The sequence below is a fragment of the Lithobates pipiens genome, unplaced genomic scaffold (assembly GCF_037356315.1).
Source record: "Lithobates pipiens isolate NorthernLeopardFrog02 unplaced genomic scaffold, aLitPip1_a1.2 Scaffold_16, whole genome shotgun sequence".
NCBI lineage: Eukaryota > Metazoa > Chordata > Amphibia > Anura > Ranidae > Lithobates > Lithobates pipiens.
Genome location: NW_027507748.1, coordinates 112,309,874 through 112,331,519, shown reverse-complemented (window position 1 = coordinate 112,331,519; position 21,646 = coordinate 112,309,874). Strand labels below are relative to the sequence as shown.

The 21,646-nt window shown below is 44.7% G+C and overlaps 1 protein-coding gene across 3 annotated transcripts in view; it reads left to right on the top strand.

Annotated features, from left to right (window-relative positions):
- The first annotated feature begins 2,116 nt into the window (after positions 1-2,116).
- Positions 2,117-21,646, top strand: part of LOC143981982 (transient receptor potential cation channel subfamily V member 1-like) — a 116,803-nt gene continuing 97,273 nt past the window's right edge. The window contains exon 1 of one of the 3 annotated variants that reach the window (XM_077480277.1): positions 2,117-2,978. The gene's annotated coding sequence lies outside the window, so the exon portion shown is untranslated. Of the gene's footprint in view, positions 2,979-3,431; positions 3,868-21,646 lie in introns of those variants that run through there. The other 2 variants (XM_077480276.1, XM_077480275.1) reach the window with 2 other exon arrangements.

The window sequence follows — 21,646 nt, the reverse complement described above, 5'->3', positions numbered from 1 at the left end:
GTTAGGGGGCTGCACAACTTCTGAGGAAAGAAAAAGAAAAGAGTTGCCATATCTGATACATTTTTAAAAAGCATGATCTGAGGATATGGTCTCAATGTTTACTTTATTACCTAATAAATGACTGACTAGGAATGAACATGTAGGCAGGTGCAGTTTGTACTCCCCACTGCAGGTTGCTCTCCACCGATGCAGCAGTGCTTAAGGGGAGGAAGTTGTGAGGGACTTGATTCCTCTATGACTTCCTGCGGTCAAAGAAATGGTGCCTCATGTGACACTAGCAGTCATCTTGGGTCAGGAAGAGCCTATATAAGACACTAGTTGCAGGGTTTGGCATGCTTTATGTGAGTGGCTAGTGTAGGGACAGGCACAATACTTAGAGGTAGGGAAAGGTTCCAAAGGAGTAGGGACAGTGCAGGGGCTATGTCTACCTCTTCTTAGGAAGTCTCATTCCACTCCTCGTTGTGGATGCTGTCGGAATCTTCAAGTCTTCAGACCACTGTCACAGTTAGTATGTGGCTCTGGAAGGGTGTTGAACCTTTCTACACTATACCTATATTGCCTAACTAATGGCGCGTACACACGACCAGACTTAGGTCCGACAGACTTTCGACTGAGTTCTGACGGAGTTCTGACAGAGTTCTGACGGACTTTCCGAATGAACGGACTTGGCCACACACAATCACACCAAAGTCCGACGGATTCGAATGTGATTACGTACGACCAGACTAGAATAAGGAAGTTCATAGCCAGTAGCCAATAGCTGCTCTCGCATCGGTTTTTGTCCGTCGGACTAGCACACACACGAGCGGATTTCTCGCTAGGAACTGGGACCGGCGGAGTTCTGGCGGAAAAATTTGAAACATGTTCCATTTCTAAAGTCTGTCAGACTTTTGCAAATCAAAAGTCCGCTGCAGCCCACACACGTTAGAATAGTCTGACTGAATCGTTCCGTCAGACTTTTGATGTTGAAAAGTCTGGTCGTGTGTACGGGGCATTAGACTCTGTGTGTTTATTGCTCACCACACCACACTGCACATTGCTCACGAGCATGGAGAATGATAGTTCAAATTTTGCAGGCTACAATGTGATTGTAGTCAGAACTAAGTCCGCAAAGACGACTTCACTCTCAGATCAGATGGTGAAGAAGATTGTAGTGACCCAAAACATAGAGATTTCAGTACAGAGTACAACAAAATATCATGCTACTTTTTTTGTGAATGATTTTGCATTACACATTAGATCATCGTTTCTCAACCCTTTTAACATGGAGGAAACCTTGAAATAAGTTTCAAGTCACAGGGAACCCCTGCCATTAATTACTTTATCTACAGGTCACAGAACATTAGCGTGGTGGTCAGTGGGCAGAATGCTCCTTACATTGGTGGTCATTGGGAGGAATCCCCCTTTACAGATAACTAAAAAGATCATTGGTGTCAGTGGTTACTTATCTGAGAGGAAGAAAATGCTCACTGCTCAAGGAACCTCTGGAGGAACCCTGGTTGAGTAAGGCTGCATTTGGTGGAATATTGAAGTATATTTTACTTAGTTGTTCTCTCAATTCTTGTCCTGTATCATCATTGACACAAAAGAATCGGGACTAGCATGACAGCCTCTATTATATTCTCATAATTGATTCCCTTTAAAGTGGAGGCTCCCTGTAAATGCTCCAGCAACTGTATCATTGCAGAGGGCATATTACAGTATGAATTGAAAGATGTTCAATCTAATTGAACCTTTATCTTGTCTTGTACCAGGTCAGGTAGTAAAGCAAAAGATCAATATGTGAGCCCCAGAGCCTGCACCTTTAATTTAGCAGTGACAGCTCCTATAAGTCTATCCTCCCAAGTTCACATTGATAGATAAAAGCTACATTGTTAGTCTTCCCTGCAACACTGTGATCTTGCCTTACAAGTGGCATATTCCATTGCATATCTGATGTTACTGTAGCATTGGCTGGAACAATTCAATAGATGAAGGGAGAAGGAGACTTGAATCACTCCGCCTACCAGGGAAGTGTTAGAGCAACAGTTTGTGATGCTTCTGTCACTTCTCCCTCAGTCACAGTTCTTCTATTTGCAATGTGCTGATTTGCACCTAATTTTAATACTGATCTTTCCCTACTGGCTGTGAGGCTCAGCAATGTAAATGATGCAGAGTACACAAGAGTCAGGGGGGACTCAGGGGTTTCCCTTAGACAAGGGTGCTCAGAGCTCAGCACCATAACTGATGGGGATGTCAAGAAATGACACTATAGGTTAAAGCAACATGTAGCAGAAGAAAACAGGAAGGAAATAGCTGTGTAGAAGGCAGTTTGTACTTTGCAGATCTGTATATAGAAGGGATTGCTGTGTGCAGTATTGAGCTGCAGAATCAGTTTCAGCACTGGAGAGTGAACAGTGGTGTCCAAGGAGGATGACAAACCCAACCAGCACAATGGACTCGACACAGGAGAAGGCTGGTGAGATGTGGAAGTCCTGATCATGTCTGAGAATCTTTACCAGCTCTATTGATTGCATATCAATAAAAATCATCTTCACATCGCCTGGCTGAATTCCTATTTACTGCTAGACTCTACTATAAAGAACTATGCCATTCATAGATGGTGTGCAAAATGTTCATACTTCTCCTGTGGGCAACCCTATCTTCCTCTTGGACACATTTCTGAAAAGGAACTACAAGTCCCAGCACTCAAGGGAACCAACTCAAAATCGTCTGTTTTTTTAATTTTTGTTTGAAATACAAAAAGGATTTTTTTTTTAACACTGCAAACAGTAAGCCATTATAACTCATCATGAATCATCTCTCATCTGTCCACTGTTACTCCATGCTCAAAGCTGTCTTTCCATCATGTTGTTATCCTATTTGATTAAATAAGACTAAAAGTGTTACAAGGACAAATAAAGCCATTATTGATCATGGAATTGCACCTACCACTCAGCAGGCTGCTTGTATGAGGACCTTGGACTTCAGTGCTGAAGGCAAGTTTATGGTATTCATGAAGACAACCCATCAGAAACTGTATTTCATGTTTCCTTGTAGAAATTACAGTTGGGTTCTAACAGGTTGACATTAGCAACAGATCTTCCTGCACTTTTTAAATAGTTGAAATGTAATAGTTCCTCTTTTTTCTATGTGGTCACATAGGGCGTGCTCTTATCTCTGTCTCCAGTACAGCATGGGTGGTTCAGGGACCCAGCACTCCATGCAGGCAGATATGTGTCTTTCTGGTGACAGATGTTTCCCTCATATACTGTCACTGCAAAAACTACTTGTAACTGCATCAGCAGACTACTGTAACAGATAATAATGCAGAAGTCTGAGCACAGAGGAGGGTGCTTGGCTAAAAACTGCTTAGAGTATGCAATGGAGGAACAGAGAAAGGGAGGGATTGTGTACTGGAAGAAAAGGGGGCACTGAGCTAGAAAATGGGAGGTATAAGCTGAGGAGGGGTAAGAGGGACTTTGCAGAATGGACTCACTCTGGAGTTAGGTGCCAGTGAACTGCTACCAGAAGAAGCAATGTAGCTTTGAAGGCTATTCCAAGGGTAATAAAGAGCCTAAAAAGTCCTATAAAATAAGAATATGTTAACAACCGTCCATCATTCCAATACTTCTGTCCTCAGCACAGAGGGTTAAAGCAGTGTTACTCTTGCAACGTGACTTATAAAGACAGACAGTCCATCCAATGGCATGCAAGGGCTTGTATATGGGATTTTAGGCACTGGAATTTGCTGGGCTGCTATTGCTCTGCATTGGATTCTCATCTGTGACTCAACAGTGCAAAGAAGGGGTTTGATCAGTGTTTTGTCACTTTGTGCCTGTTTGGTGGTGTTCAGTCTGCCAGGAGTGAGACACTGTGGCTGCTTCAGTAAGTGGAGTTTAATTATCTTTCTTTTGTATTTCTTCATTGTTCTACCTGTTAGGTTTTTTGATCAGTTATAGCTTGGAATGTATTTCTAATGTTGTAAGCTAATGTAGCTTAGCAGACAGTCATTAGCTGGGGTAGACAGAACGTTTCCCAGTTGCTATTCATTTTACCGACAATTCTTCTAGAAGGGTACACTGTGAGTGATGGTGATAATGTTGAGCAGATAGATTCAAATATTTACAATACAAGTGATACAAACTGGATTATAAACTAGATATGTATCCATTGCTTACCTTTGTGTTTGTGTCTTTTTGATCATGGTGGATCACTGTCTAGATATGTGTTTGGGTCTAATGTTATAAAGGCATACCAGTTCAGAATGGCAGAATATAGTGCAGGAGAAAACAAGTAATTTAAATGTAGTTAACTCAGTCTTTGGAACACATCTAAAAAAGTATCAAACATATACCCCAAATAAAAAAAAAATCACTAATCTTGGATGGTTTGATTCTCAAACAGCTTTGCTTTTTAGATACTGAATATTACTAGAGAGGTATTGTTAGAAAGTATAGATTTTAAGTGATTCCATATGTAGGGGACCAGCAGCAGTCTAATATGTGGCTGGGTGTGTCCTCCAGTGGGCTGCAGTCTACAAGTTTAGCTTTGATTCTACAATATATATAGTGTACAATTCAGCAGAGGGGAGAGAGGGAGTCCCTGGGGACTGAGGGACATTGTTCCTGGGAACAAGTTAGATAACTAGCAGTGTTCTCATACAGGATCTGTGCTGGGAAAATAACACTGTGGGAGAAAACAGAGAGGCACTGTTCTCAGCACAGGCTAATAGATGTGACTTTGCTCAATTCCTGCTTGGACAGCCAAAAGAAAGACCTCCAAGATGATTTCAGGGTGTAATATTGTGCAATGTGTATTTTAAACATCATGCAGACCTGATTGTTAGTTAATGGTGAAAATACCAGCCAGAAGCCAATTGACAACCAGTGAAGCATGTGAGGGTATATAGACTGGCTCCACTGCTGGAAGGCAAATGGAGTTATTGCTTTGAAGGCTTGTAAGGACTTGCCAAACATGTGATGTTTGATCTCACACACTTCCATATCTGGTCATTTGCAGATGGGTATCTAGCTTATTTTCCTAGAGTCAGAATAAACCCAGTAAGAAAAAAACTTCACTGCATTAACCCATTAAGAGCTTTCATTTCAGTATATCTGTATGCTGCAGTCTCATACTACATATCATGATGTTGTCTGTCCTGGTTTATTAAGGGGTACCTGTATGGCTTTTCTCCTACATTCAATGGCTCCCCAAACCCCCATCTTGGCATATCCCCCTCTACTGGGTGTCATATCATTCTTCATCTTTCCAAAACCCTTAAAGGTTTCCTTAGCATAAAGCAGCAGGAGAATGATGGTGGTGTTTCCCCACCTTCCCTAATTCCTTCAATCCCTCTTCCCATTCTCTCCCTCCCTGTTGATTTTTCCTTCTCCTCTCATTTCTTATTGCGTAGCACAGTTTCACATTCATTTTTCATTCTTACTCTCATTCTTTTCTTTCAACACTCTCTCAGTCTTATATCCTTTATTAGCAGTCATTCTCATATTTGTTGTCTTCTTATTTATGCACTCTTTCATTTTCTCTCTTATTTCTTTTTTTATTCTTTCTCCCTCTCATATTTTTGAGTACCCTTCAAGCTCTCCTGCTCTCTAGTGAATCCTCATAATTGGTCTTTAATTTATTTTTTGTTCTCACTTTCCATTATTTAATTACCCCCCCCCCCCCCTCTACTATTCTCCCCTTTCTCTTTCTTCTTGTCTACCTATTTCTTTCCCATACCTATATCCTCTGCTGTGGACTATTTTCACCTGTGTATGTATATGTATATATATATATATATATATATATATATATATATATATATATATATATATATATATATATATATCGTTTTATTATCCTTTCTCTGTCTTTCTCCTGCAGTGTCTTTCCTCCTTTTTCTTCTCTCTGATTTGCTAATCCCTCTGCTCTTTCCAGTCTCTCTCTCTCTCTCTCTCTCTCTCTCTCTCTCTCTCTCTATCTCTCTCTCTCTCACTCCCCCCTATCTATCTTTCTATCACACTTCCTCTTTTAAATGCAAAAATAGTTTGTGCAACAATATTTCTGGAGATGTTTGTTATACTGATGGAATGTTTTTTTTCCCCAGTGCACACAGTTCTGAGAATTTATTTTGGTTTTTGTTTTACTTTTGTTTTTTTACTACATAAACTGTTTATGTATTATACAATACAAATAACAATAAATATAAAATAAAAGTAGTTGTTAAAATGGTTGTTAAATTGCAGGTGCTTCACCCTGATGCATATTGTTACTGACCACAGGGATGTTTAGGTGTATGAGTCAGTATCTTAGTCATTCGCTTATCTTCTCCAGCCAAGCTCAATTCTGGTTAAATATCTTGTAGTTTGCAGGTCTGAAAAATCCATTCCTCACTGTCCATGGTAAATACAAATTTAAAGGGGTGGGCATGACATATTAACTGTCTCAGGAGACTGCAAAGCATTAACATTATAGCAAGAAATGTGATTAATTTACTCACGCCTTTCAGATACTAGGCTCACATCCTGCTAACCGGGGAGGGGGTGTGCTGTTTTTTGAGTAAGATTGCATGCAACCTGTTCATTCTAATTGAGGGCCTCTACCACAGTTACTATCTAGTTAATAAATAAATTAGGATAGACTTTTGTTTCTGCCAGAACACATGCCTATTTTTAGACAGGTCCCTGGAGAAAAACTAAAGTGGATGTCTCAACAGAATGAGGGTCTCAGACAAATACCAAAAAGTGAGGTCTTAAAGGGGACCTACATTTAAAAAAAAAAGTGGAGATGTTCTATCTTATAAGGAACATCTAGAAATGTGAATTGTTACCCAAGCAGTACCCTATAAAATCTACTTTTTGTCTTGACTTACTCCAGAAAAAAAGCACTTCCTGTGCCATGAGCCTTATAACTTTATACAGTGTGGGATCTAAGACACTGCTGTCTCTGACTGCTAGTCTCACAAGTTGTGATATTAGGTGATGCCATTCATCTGCTGCTCACTGTTCCCCTTGCTGGAGAGAAAGCTGCACCTGAGAACCTGCAGTGCAAGCATCTTCCTGCTTCTGTTTCATTCAGTCTGTTGATCTGTGCTTATTCTGATTCTCCTGTTCCTTCTTGAAAATTCCCCACCAGTCCTCAAATTACCAGTCATCAGGAAGACCATTCTGATATAATGAAGTCATGTTCTTTTACCAAGATGGCTGCATCCACACAGAGACACAGTTCAGAACAAGGCATGGTAAGTCTGTATTTAGATTTAGAATAGCTACAGGGAACCTACAAGAAAATATTGGTGACTAGTCCTTTGCCTTTTTTGGAGCACACCTTCAACAGTTCAGGTTCAGTTTAAGTTGGTTTAAAACATGACTGTGATTTTAAAGAAGTACTCTAGGCATTGTATATTTTAACATAGTTACATTGGTCCAGCTTGAACCAATTGAACTATGTATATACCACACCTGGGCGATAGTCTAGAATCTGGAAATCACTGCAGAAAACACAGCTACTCTAGTGATCGTTGCTTGCTTCCTGTCCCATGCAAAATGGCTGACCTGATGCATTGCAAACATAGGAGGTTGGCTGCTCAGCATGGGCTTTAGAAAATGCTTTGCATAGGGCCTGCATTCATCTGATTTTGGCATAGAGGAGCGGATAGCAGCGGGTGTAAGCAGAGATGTCACTGCTGACACCCGCTGCTCCATAGAGGTGAATGTAGTGTCAGATCAGGTCCACCTGAAAAACAGACAGATGGACCTGATCGGAAAGCCCGTGTGAAAGGGGCCTTTGTGTTTACACCTTTGGACAGCAGCATACCTAATCTGGGAAGAGGGTAGTGTTTAGCCTCATACACACGATCAGACTTTGTACAAACTTTCCCGTGGACTTTTGTACAAAGGGTGTTGGCCATAAGTTTGTATTGCATACACACGATCTGACTTTTAAAGCAACAAACACAAACATAATGACATTTCAACGTACTGACGACACTTCAAAAGAGGACGTTGAATTATTCTGGCGCCACCCTTTGGTCAACTTCTGTGTTGTTGTTTGATCTTTTGCATTGGTTCTGAGCATGCGTGTTTGTACTTTGTACAAAAGTCAGATGGTTTTGTGTACACACGATCGGACTTTGCTCTATCGGACATATGTTGCCAAAAAGTTTGTCCGTTCGCACAGCCAACAAAAGTCAGATGGAAACCAAAAATTTTTTCCCGATGGAGCGTACACACGGTTGGATGTTGCCTTAAAACAGCTAATTTGCATGTTTGTTGTCAAAAAGTCCGATCGTGTGTACGGGCCTTTAGATGCACTAGCAAATTTAGATGAACGTGACCAACAAATTAAACTCTAGCTAACACTTAGCAACAGTTAATATTTTTCCTTTTGGGATAAAGATTTTACGCAAATGAATAAAATTTTACTCGACAGCTTGGTCTGTTAAAAGGAAGTTGAAAAATAACAGACTTACTGACCGGTTTACCAGGTGAAAATAAAAGAAATAAGCCTAAAAAAAGAAAACTAATGAAGCCAGCCAGCACATCTAAGAATTGATAAGCTGTAATATATTACATTTTGGTTTTGGTTTTAATACAGCTTTAATTGCATTGCTTTCAGCACTCCACACCATGCACCTCATCGTCTTTATTTACCCTAGGTTCACACTTCTGCGTTTGGCTGTGGGTGTGGGAATCTCAGCAATTCCCGCAACCACCTGCAGTCAAAATGCACTCTTCTGCGGAAACACGCAGGGCTGGCATTCATTCTGAATGACACCACCATCCATGTAAAATCACAGTGCGGGTGCATGAACCACAGGGAAATTGCATGGTCAATAAAAGACCATGCGATTTCCCTGCGTCTGCATTTTTTTTTTTGCAGAAACACAGGCACAGCAGCCCATTGAAATTAATGGACGGCCATGCCTATGCGGCCTGCAAACATGCAGAGATGTGTATCTAGGATCACACTGCATTATGTACCTCAAATACACCTTCAACACCAAAATATGCACTGCACCATGAACCCCAATACAATCACTGCACCTCATCCTGCACCCCAAATAGACTGAGGACATACTTTCTAGTACGCTTTAATATATACATTGATTTCATCTCTTCAGCAGTTCAGAGCTCCCAAAAGTGGATCAATAGGATGTCAATTGTCAATATGTAGGCAGATCTTCAGCTCCTGGGCAGCATGCTTCTCACTGATGCTAAGCTCTGCAACACTGCATTCCAGTCCTGGCATAGGCTGCCATCATGTACAATTACTAAAGGGTACTCCATACACAGTGGCTGCTCAGAGTAATACTGAAGTCCCTTCTGAGAGTCTAGACCAGCAGAAATTGCACTGTTTGTCACAATTCTCTATAAGCCAGCTCTAATAGGACCCAATATAATCCCTTCTCACTTCTGGCCAGGGGCGTAACTAGAAATCACAGGGCCCCATAGCAAAATGTTGTATGGGCCCCCCCCCCACCCAGGGGCGGATCCAGATTCTAGTCTCGGGAGGGGCACTGATAGAAAATACTTTTATGGGGGCAATTTATTGGGGCAATGGCTGATGTTGGCGCTTCAATTATCACGGCACCATTTGTGTTATGCTGTCAGGATGATTGAAACATATTATTTCTATTATTGCATTGTTATAGAAAATTAAATAGTTCAACTCACCATAATGCAGAATCAGTGGGAGCCTCGAGTGTGTCACCTGCCACCAGATGCAGATTGTCACTTGTCACAAGTTGCGGATTGTCCACCTGCCACCCATTGTGGATTGTCCACTTGCCACGTGACCTGCCACACATTGCAAATCGTCCTCTTTCCACGTCACCTGCCACACATTGGGGATTGTCCACTTGCCACGTCACCTGCCACACATTGCGGATTGTCCACTTGCCACGTGACCTGCCACCCATTGTGGATTGTCCACTTGCCACATCACCTGCCACTCATTTCAGATTGTCCACTTGCCACAAGTTGCAGATTGTCACTTGCCACACATTACAAATTGTCCACTTGCCATGTCACCTGCCACTCATTGTGGATTGTCCACTTGCCACGTCACCTGCCATACATTGTGGATTGTTCATTTGCCACGTCACCTGCCACCCATTGCGGATTGTCCATTTGCCACGTCACCTGCCACCCATTGCGGTTTGTCCACTTGCCACGTGACCTGCCACACATTGCGGATTGTTCACTTGCCACGTCACCTGCCACCTATTGCGGATTGTCCATTTACCACGTTACCTGCCACAAGTTTCAGATTGTCCACTTGCCACGTCACCTGCCACACATTGCGGATTGTCCACTTGCCACGTCACCTGCCACACATTGCGGATTGTCCACTTGCCACGTCACCTGCCACACATTGTGGATTGTCCATTTGCCACGTCACCTGCCACCCATTGCGGTTTGTCCATTTGCCACGTTACCTGCCACCCACTGCGGATTGTCCATTTGCCATGTCACCTGCCACCCATTGCGGTTTGTCCACTTGCCACGTGACCTGCCACACATTGCGGATTGTTCACTTGCCACGTCACCTGCCACACATTGCGGATTGTCCATTTGCCACGTCACCTGCCACAAGTTTCAGATTGTCCCCTTGCCACGTCACATGCTACACATTGCAGATTGTCCACTTGCCACGTCACCTGCCACACATTGCGGATTTTCCACTTGCCATGTCACCTGCCATCCATTGCGGATTGTCCATTTGCCATGTCACCTGCCACACATTGCGGATTTTCCACTTGCCATGTCACCTGCCATCCATTGTGGATTGTCCATTTGCCATGTCACCTGCCACACATTGCGGATTTTCCACTTGCCATGTCACCTGCCATCCATTGTGGATTGTCCATTTGCCATGTCACCTGTCACACATTGCGGATTGTCACTTTCCTGTTAAAGTCGCTCTGTTTGCCAGTCTGAGTCAGGCAGCAGAGAGAGGATGTAATCTCTGCTGCCTGCACAGTGAGTGAGAGCGGAGCTGGCAGTTTGCAGGGCGGGCGCCGGGCAGTGAGAGATGATGTCATCTCTCTGCCCCGCCACCCGCTGATTGGCCACCCACTAAGCCTCCCCGCAGCTTCCCCAACAACCCCCCGCCGCCGCCGAGTCACCTGGCTGTGTCCGCTCGTACAGTCAGTGTGACTGTACGAGCGCCGAGCGGACAGGGAGCTCGGCGGCTCACCTGCCGCCCGCTCACCGGGCCCTCCTCAGCTGCGGGCCCCGTAGCGACCGCACGGGTCGCTATGGTGGTAGTTCCGCCACTGCTTCTGGCATTATCCTGATACTTATTGGGGTTGATCTACTAAAGGAAAATGCACTTGGAAGTGTACTTGTAAGTGCAGTCTCTGTAGATTACTGTAGATCTGAGGGGAAGCTCTGAAATGAGGTGAAGCTCTGCTGATTTTATCATCCAATCATACAAGCTAAAATGCTGTTTTTTATTCCCCTTGCATGTCCCCCTTAGATCTACAGTGACTTTACTTCCAAGTGCACTTTGAGTGTACTTGTAGTGCACAGTGGAGTTGCCTTTAGTAAATAACCCCCATTGCTACCTTAGGTCTGAATGCTTGTTTATAGAAAATATAGGTGTCAATGAAGGTCTGTTATATATTCTTAATGGCAAAAGAAGTGATGGAAATTTTCCTAAATATGGGTGAAGCGTTGTTGACTGCTAAGCTTCTAATGGCCCCCCTATCCACAATCTATTTCCACCTGACTGCTTCTAGGAAGCCTAGTTTGCCCCGGCTTTACACTAAATGGAAGAGGGACATTCCGTCCCTGAGGGAAGATGATTGGGAGTCTTGTGTCTCCTCTTATGTATCAACCTTGATATCGGCTAGAGACCGGTTTATTCAGTTAAAGTTCTTACATCGGGCTTATTATACGCCACAGAGATTGGCAGCTATATATAGAGATAGATCCCCCGCGTGTGCTAGATGTGGTAGTGAGGAGGCCACGTTCATGCATATGGTGTGGTCCTGCCCGGAGCTACAATCATATTGGGTTCGAATTTTGACTGATATTAATCAGGCTGTTGGGAGCTCTCTACAGTTGAAACCGGAACTTATGCTTCTGAATGTGGTGGATGACCAGACTGTGGGGAAGTATGGAAGACTTTTTGTGGCTTTTGCTGCTTATTATGCTAGAAGGGAAGTGTTACTGAAATGGAGATCTGAGCTCCCGCCCACCGTCACCGCCTGGAGAAATACTTTGAATGCTGTTTTGCCGCTGTACAAAATTGCATATGTCAATAGAAATTGTCCGCACAAATTTGACAAGGTCTGGTCCTCTTGGATAGACTCGTGGGGCTCTCTGTCATTGGTGGTTTCTCCCCCGGACCCAGAGGGGGAGTGAGGATCCATCGGCAGGGTGCGTGAGACGTGCGTTTGGTGGTTATTGCCCTTTCCCCGGATGGCCCTTTCCTGATCCTCTTTCTCCCCTTCCCCCCCCCCCCCCTTTTGTGTTTATTTATTTATTTTTCTTTTTTTCGTTTTTTCTTCTCCCCCCCCTCTCCCCCCCTCTTTTTCGTTGGCTGGGCCCACGGCTTAACCTGGCCCTCCCCTGCTTTCCTGGCCCCCCCGTGCTCCCTCTTCTTTCCACTACTGCCCCCCCCCCCCCCTACGCCTCCGGGACCTGGTACATCCTTTTTTCTTTCCCCCCCTTTTTTCCCCCTACCAGACGCCGCTCACTTTGGTGTAGGAGAATGATTAACTCTATGCACAGATCTGAAGTATATCCTTTATTTTGTGATAAGTGACCTGTTTGGTGTATGTATATGGATATTTCCTTTTTCTTGACGGAATGTATGTTTTAAGCTGACCTGTTTGTTCTTCTTTGTTCAAATAAAGTTCACTTTTGTTAAAAAAAAAAAATATGGGTGAAGCAAAGTGATATGTAATACAACGTTGTAGCAATAGGCCCATGTAGACCTTTGCCATATTTGATGTCCTTAGGTGAGTGTATTTGGGCTGATTTATGAAAAGTGGGCATTCTGTTTATAGCAGTCCTATAAATAAAAGCTCTTATTTTCCCAGAGCAGGTCAGAGGGTGAGTGCTGATATCTGATTGGTTAAAAAGAACAGAAGCTTTATTTATGCTTTGCTGCTGTTTTAATAAATCTGCCCTATTGTTCAGTTTAGCGATCATGCTGCTGAGCACTCGTGTTCTCTTAGGGTGTGTACTTTGGAAGCAGAAGGGCACACAGCTGCCTGTCGCCACCTTAAATAAATGATTTCTGTAGCATCTGTTCAGTCACTGTCTAGTAATCAAAACTGCATCTGCACTGTTAATTGATATATAATCATACGGAAGATTTTATAATGAAAAGAAGCTCAGCAATGCTTCGATTTCAAAGCCCCGTCTTTCATCATTGTTGCCCTACCTGCTCATATACCCATTGCAAAAACAAGAAAAAAGCTCCAAGCCCTATCTCATTGCTGTCTGGCAGGGTCGCTGATAAGGCAGTACAGCCAGCCCTCCTGTACTAGCCCCAGGCATAAACAGTTCAAAAGGGAGGCCCAGGCACCTGCTGAGAAGGAGGGCCAGCTTACTGTCTTATTGCAGCCACTGTCGCTCCTCTCCCTCCCCCCGCAGCACTGCAAGCTTCTCTTCCTCTTCCTCCCTCTGGCTGCACTGCTGGTGGATTGGTCCTAGTGCATGTGCCCCTTCCATTTGCTTTCCACCCCCCATGTGCCTCCCCCAGGATTCCGGCTTCCCTCCTCCTCTCTCCTGCTGGAAGTTACTGCGGCTGCAGACACAAAGGGAGATGTTTCAGGATAGAGAGTGGGGGAAGGGGCCGGTAAATATGTCATTTACTGGCTGCTTCCTTACCTGCATTAACACAGTGAGTGATCGGTACCCATCACTCTTGTGTCCATTCATTGCTGAAGCATAGTAAGCTGCATTTACTATGCTTCAATTTGTGAATAAGCAGGAAGCCTCGGAGCATTTCCTATTCATTAATCTGTGCTGCTGAGGCTACAAAGATTGATAAATCTATGTTCTCAGTCACAGGCAGAAAGGGGGGGGGGGGGGTCCTATCAGGTAGGCTGTATTTCTAATAGCAAACCTGCTGTCTGGGAAACTTTGTGGTTTGGCTTATCCCAAAGAAGGCTAAATGAGACAAGAATGTCACTTTGCTAGTAAAATGGAGGTACAGATCAAAAATGTAAAGAAAACCCATATGTTCTTTGGTTGGCTCTGGAAGCCTTAGGTGCATACAATTTATTTGAAATTGTGGCACTACATTCCACTTGCTGATACCACCTATGGTATAGCGTCTCTCTGGCACTTTTCTTCAGTAGTCATCTGCCCCTTTATAACTTCAATGTGTCCCCAGTTCATACAACAGTAAGGGAATAGAGAAGAGAGTTGGGGGCCAGAAGGTAAAACCTCATGCCACCCTAGAAGTTAGCTCCCAGCACACAATTCTATTCTCACCTTTCGGCAGATGTGAATTTGAAATCTGGGGAGATCTGGGGGTTATAGCCAAAGCTTTCTTGGTCACACTTCTCCTGTGGGTCATGGAGTGCACTTACTTTTGTTCTCCTGTGACCCAGAATCAGCAATAGCGGGCTATTACCAGCTGATGTTGCAGAACCACTTCAGGCTCTAGAAGGATACTGACAATATTGTCTGGATCTACCCAGCTGCCTGATTGACAGCTTTGTCTGCCAGCACGCGGTTGAGTGACAGAACCAGCTGGATCCGCCCCTGCCCTGCTCAATGCTCCAGTGAGCTGAGTGGACAGCAGTGACTGACAGGCCCTGGTCTCTGCTGTGAACAGGCCAAGAACTGAGTGAGCAGCAACATGGGACAACTGCAACATCAGATCGATGTAGCAGCATAGAGGTGAGTATGAAGGTTTGTGTTTTTTAGAACCCCAAACTTCACCTATAATTATAACACACAGAGGTACACACAAACTGACTGTTGGGCATGATATTTTGGAGACACCTATATAATAACTGTAAGTGACTGAACAAGGATCTTCATGATAGAATCACTAAGTATTATCCTAATAAAATCTGCAGATTAAGGCTAGGTTCACACCTATTGTTTTTTCAGTACACAGTTTTCATTTGTTGTTTCAATGCACATGATGTGTGTTGATGCACATTTTGCACATGTGTTGATGTGCCTTTATAAGGCAAGACCTATAATACATATTTTTCATGCATTAGGCTGGGTTCACACTGCAGCACAGAGCGACTCACAGCAGGGGTTCGGTGCATCCCCATTTACCATTTCAGGTCTGACTTTGGTCAGAAATTTTTGGCTGAATTCGGACCTGAAACAGACCAGACGACGCACAGGACTCCAGTGCAATTCAAACCGGAGCTGCTCCGGGGATGTGGGAACCGGCTCCATAGAGAGTGGGTGACAATTTCCTGACATGCAAATTGGATGCGGAGAAATTCACATCCAATTCGCATTAGTGTGAACCCAGCCTTACTATTGACCTCTATGCAAATCAATACATGGAACTGAACTATTTAGTGCTGCAATACACTGCTTTATTTATGGCTCATCTATAACATTGGATTTGATGACAGATGCATATAAGCCCTTGTACACACGGTCGGAGAATCTGTCGGAATGTGTCCTATCGGACCGCGTCGTCGGATAATCCGACTGTGTGTGATATGCATCGGACGAATTCCGTCGGAATATCCGTCGGACCCAATTTTCCAAAACGTTGGAAATATTTCCCGACCAACTGGTTCGATCGGACATACTCCGATCATGTGTAGAGAATTTTGATCAGACCAAGTGCCACGCATGCTCAGATCAAATTTCTACATCAAAGCTATTGGCTACTAGCCTGAATCTAGTCCCATCGTAACGAAATTACGTCATCACGTTCTGAATGATCGGATTTTTCGACAACTTAGTCAGACCGTGTGTATGCAACAGTTTGGGACAAGATCCGACGGACAAAATCCGACGGATTTGGTTGTCGAAATCTCCGACTGTGTGTACAGGGGCTTAGTGTATTTCAACTGTTCATTTATTCAAAATTCATTAAAGGAGAAGAAGGGCCAAAGCTGTTTTGCCCTACTTTACCCGTGGGTCACGGGAGTGCACTTAGGGGGGGATTTACTAAAACTGGAGTGTGCAAATCCTGGTGCAACTCTGCATAGAAACCAATCAGCTGGACAATATTTCAGCACTGTACTTCCAGCACTTTGGCTATCAGAGCTATGGTTCTCATAAAGGGAACTTATCCTGCCATTCATCCTCCTTTTCACCCCCCATTGTCCATTCACCAAATGCCTTGTATTCTGTAATCAGAATTTCTTGACCAGCCACTGACCTCACCGCACATCCCTGGTATAAATGCATTAATAAAAACTCCTTTCTAACACCCACCTAACCTCCTGCCCTCTGGACCCTCTTCCATCTCAAATACTATGGTCACCTTCTGACTCTATCCTACACTCTCTAACCCACATGTTCAATCTCTTCCTCACCTCTGGCATTTTCCCCAATGCTCTAAAACATGCACTGGTCACCCCCAAACTTAGAAAGCCATCATTGGACCCTACCAATCTTAACAACCTACGCCCTATCTCCTTACTCCCCTTTTCCTCGAAACTCCTTGAACGGCTGGTTTACAACCAACTGAGTGACCACCTCTTTAAGAATAACCTTCTTAATCCTCTTTAATCTGGATTTCTGCCTCAACACTCCACAGAAACTTCTCTTTTAAAACTCACAAATGACCTACTAACTGCAAAAACCAACGGACACTATTCTGTACTCCTATGTCTGGACCTTTCAGCTGGCTTTGACATGGTTGACTACCCCCTCCTCCTCAAAAAACTTTACTCCCTTGGTCTCTGTGATTGTGCTCTTCAGTGGCTCTCATCCTACCTATCCCAACGCACCTTCAGTGCCACTTACAATTCTACTTCCTCCACTCCTCTTCCCTTCTCAGTCAGGGTCCCTCAAGGTTCTGTTCTTGGACCTCTTTTATTTTCAATCTACACCTCTTCCCTGGGTCAGCTGAAGGCTTTCAATATCATTTCTATGCTGACGACACACACATCTATCTATCTCTCTACCCCTCAACTCACTCCATCAGTCTCCTCACACATCACTAACTTACTAACAGACATATCTGTATGGATGTCACACCACTTCCTCAAACTCAACTTGTCCAAACCCGAGCTCATAATATTTCCTCCCCCGTATGCCTCTTCCCCTGACTGTCAAGAGCAATGGCACAACCATACACTCACCCCCACATGTCAGGGTGCTAGGTGTTATCTTGGACTCTGAACTCTCCTTTCGGACCCGCATCCAATCACTTTCCAAAGCTTGCCACCTCAACCTCCGCAACATCTCTAAACTACGTCCCTTTCTAACCAATGAAACCACAAAGCTCCTGATTCACTCCCTGGTTATCTCTTGCCTTGACTACTGCAACTCCCGCCTCATTGGTTTACCTTTAAATAGACTATCCCCCCTTCAGTCCATCATGAATGCTGCTGCCAGACTTATCCACTTTACAAACCGCACAGTGTCTGCAACCCCCACTCTGCCAATCCCTCCATTGGCTGCCACTTGCCCAACAAATTAAATTCAAAATATTAACAATAAGTTACAAAGCCATCCACATCTCTTCCCCCAGCTACATCACTAGCCTAGTCTCAAAATACCAACCTAATCGCCCTCTTCGTTCCTCCCAATACCTCCTGCTCTCTAGCTCCCTCATCCCCTCCCCCCATATCCGCCTCCAGAACTTTTCCCGAGCCTCACCCATCCTCTGGAATTCGCTACCCCAATCTGTCAGACTGTCTCCAAATTTATCCACTTTTAGGCCATCCCTGAAAACTTTCCTCCTCAGAGAAGTCTATCCTGCCTCCATCTAACAACTTCACTTTTTTCTTCATTAGCTCATCCCCCACAGCTATTAACCTTTTGTATAACTTGACCCTCCCTCCTAGATTGTAAGCTCTAAACTCTCTGATTCCCCCCTGTATTGAATTGTACTGTAATGTTGTAAAGCGCTGCGTAAACTGTTGCCGTTATATAAATCCTGTATAATAATAATAAATGTGTTGAGCATTTAACACATCTCAGAAGAAGTAACCTTTTTATCCTTATTAATTTGTACAGATGTCTCTGGCTGGAATTATGACTGAAAGCTAATACCGTGTTTCCCCGAAAGTAAGACAGTGTCTTACTTTCTTTTTATCCCCAAAAGCCCCACTATGTCTTACTTTCGGGGTATGTCTTATATTGGAAAAAAATTGTCGAATCTCTTCACACCCCCCTCCCCCTCCTTGGTTTCTCTCTGTATGACCAGCACTGACCTGTACCGGGAGGACACAGAGCCAGTGACACCTGTCGGCAGTGATCCGGGACCTGGCGCAATAATCCCCTTCTCTGTGGTTGCGTCGCGCCGTTCTGATCAGTCTCGGGCAGCGGCTGTCACTCACAGCCGAGCAGAGTGAAGCCGCCTCCCCCTCCTCTTGTATGGCTACACAGTGCTGTCCATGAAGGAGAAGGAGGGGGAGGCGGCTTCACTGAAGCCGCCTCCCCCTCCTCCTCCTCCTCCATACACAGCACTGTGTAGCCATACAAGAGGAGGGGGAGGCGGCTTCACTCTGCTCGGCTGTGAGTGACAGCCGCTGCCCGAGACTGATCAGAACGGCGCTGTCTCTTCAGTCGGAGGGGGAGGGCGCTGGCCTGGCACCCCCCCCCAGGGTGTGGCACCCGGTGCGGCCTGCACCCCCCGCCCCACTCTTAGTACGCCACTGGAGGCGGCAATACCCCCGTGTTTCCCCGAAAGTAAGACATATGTCTTACTTTCGGGGTACGGCTTATATTAGCCGACCCCTCTGAAACTCCCGATACGTCTTACAATCGGGGGTGTCTTACTATCCGGGAAACACGGTATTAGATTTTAGTAATTGGGTTGACATTTACTTTAACTTCACAGATTAAAGATATAATAAACCTGGACTCTGGAGTAAGCAAATATTGTCTAGATACAAGAGGCAAGTGTAATTTTATTTGAATCTTGGTGTGGTTTATGTATTTGTTGCAGTTCTGTACAGTAATCCAGTGTGAAATGTTGCCCCTGTGTAGAAGCTTCCTGTAATAAAGACCAGTTACTGCTGCTCTCTCTCCTTGTCCAGTGGGACTGGTCTTGTCTCCGCCCCCTCCAGTAGGCACCCTGCAGTTGGTGAGCCTCCTTGGCCCCTCCCATAGCTCTGCTCTATGCACAGACTGTGAACAACACATTGATGATATCACCACTACTATGATAAGGTAATATATGGGTTTGTAAAGGCATCTGCTCATCACAAAGTGGATTTATTTCCTTTGTGGCCATTGAGGAATATATTTAAAGGAAAGTTTGCGTGCCTGGAGTTTAGCTTTAACTTCACAGACTGCCATTGTGGTAAAACAAACAACATACAATGCAACATAAACAACACAATAGTGACCAATCAGATATCAATATAGATTTCTATCAGCAAAATATTAATTCAGTTTGATTGTTATGTATTTTGCGCTTATTAAATACATTTAATTTACCATTTGTAATGTCTACCAACAGTACACAATTTTTTTATTTGTCTTTACATTTTTAATTTATTTTACTCTCTGGATATTGTGAGCATTAGTCCTGTACACTGAGGATGAAGGAAAATAAAAATCAGATTTGGAGCTTTCCACAATGTACATTTTTTAGGCACTGCACATTACATGAATGACAAGCTGTTATCACACAGGAAGGCAGCCCTTCAGGAAAATATGGATGTAAGATAAATGCATGGAACATTGGGAATGCTGTGCAGCCTGGGTGTGGTCTGTGCACCTCTATGAAAAAATGTATTTGTACTTAAACATTTTTTTTTGAATTCCTGAACTTTTCTGGATTTTGATAGCATTAGATCATATCTTTAGCAAAAGTGTTACATTATATACTGATATATAATGGGTGATTCCACTTGTAGTTATTAGCTAGACTAAGCCTGGCAGGTGTGGGGGATTACACTTTGATGAAACCAGTACATTTCTGGTGAAATACATTTTGATGAGAACACTTCGCTCATCCCTACTGACATTCTTATGCCGCGTACACACGATCAAACAAGCTGGTGAAAAAGTCCGGCAAACTCAAGTCCGCCGGACAATCCACCCGTGTGTAGCCTCCGGCATACTTTTTTGACCCGAAAGTACGGCGGACTTAGATTGCCGTGTTGCACTCCAATCTTCCCGCCGGACTCGCATTTCAGCGGACAATCCGGCAGTGTGTATGCCAGTCCGCCGTACTTTTGAAATGAGCAGACTTTTCCCGCCCGGAGAAAAGTCCGCTCATTTCGAGCGGGTCTCCAGGTAGGCGGGGCCCGCGAAGGAGACGTCGCTGGCCCCGCCGCCTGGTATGGACTTAAAGGGGAACCCCAACGCCGAAAAAAAAATCGGCGTGGGGGTCCCCCCCAAGTCCACAACAGACCCTTGTCCGAGCACGCTACCCGGCCAGCCAGGAAAGGGGGGCGAGCGAGCGCCCCTCCTCCTGAGCCGTACCAGACCGCGTGCCCTCAACATGGGGGGGTGCCTTGGGAAAGGGGGGGTCGCGCGGCCCCCCCACCCCAAAGCACCTTGTCCCCATGTTGATGAGGACAAGGGCCTCTTCCCGACAACCCTGGCCATTGGTTGTCGGGGTCTGCGGGCGGGGGGCTTATCAGAATGCGGGAGCCCCCTTTAATAAGGGGCCCCCCGGATACCGCTCCCCCACCCTATGTGAATGAGTATGGGGTACAATGTACCCCTACCCATTCACCTGTAAAATAAAAGTACAAAAAAAACACAACACACGAGATAAAATACTTTATTGCACAGCTCCGGGGGTCTTCCCGCTGGACTCCTCCGCTATCTTCTTGTAGCTCTTTTGCTAGCGGAGGAGTCCAGCTTTCTTCCTCGCCGCCGGCCTCTTCTTCCGACTTCGGGGGTCTTGTCCCCCTCTTCGGTTCTTCTGCCGGGCCACCGCGCCTTCTTCTAGCTCTTTTACAGGCGGTGGCCCGGTCTTCTGTCGCCGCCGCCGCCTTCCGTTCTTCTGTTCTTCTCTTCCCCGCCTACCTGGAGACGCGCTCGAAATGAGCGGACTTTCCTCCGCGTGTGTGGGCGAGTCCGTTCATTTCAAAAGTAGGGCGGATAGTACGGCGGACTTAGTACGCCATATTAGTCCGCTGAAAAAGTGCCATGTGTGGGCAAGTAGCCCGTTCGGAAAGTCCGACGGACAGTCTGGCGGGAAGTCCGCCAGACTAAGTGCGTCGGACAGACGGCTACGTGTGTACGCGGCTTTAGGCCAAGTAAAGAAAAAACAAAATCTTACTGTCTAATCTATAGTTACCATGATGGCATCTATGGGCCAGCGCCTAGGGTAGGAGGGAACCACCAAACCTCAACATTAAGAATCTGTAATATTTTTCCTATTTTGTTTTCTCTTCTGGTCTCCTCTAGACACTAGTGGTTAAACTGGACTAGAAGGCTTTAGAAGGAAGGGTGCACTGGGGATAAAGAGTAGTCCAAAGGCTTGCAATCTATTGTTCCTTTCTCTTATTTGTTTAAAGTGATGCTAAAGTCTCATTTTATTTAGTTAAAAATAACAAACATGTTATACTTACCTG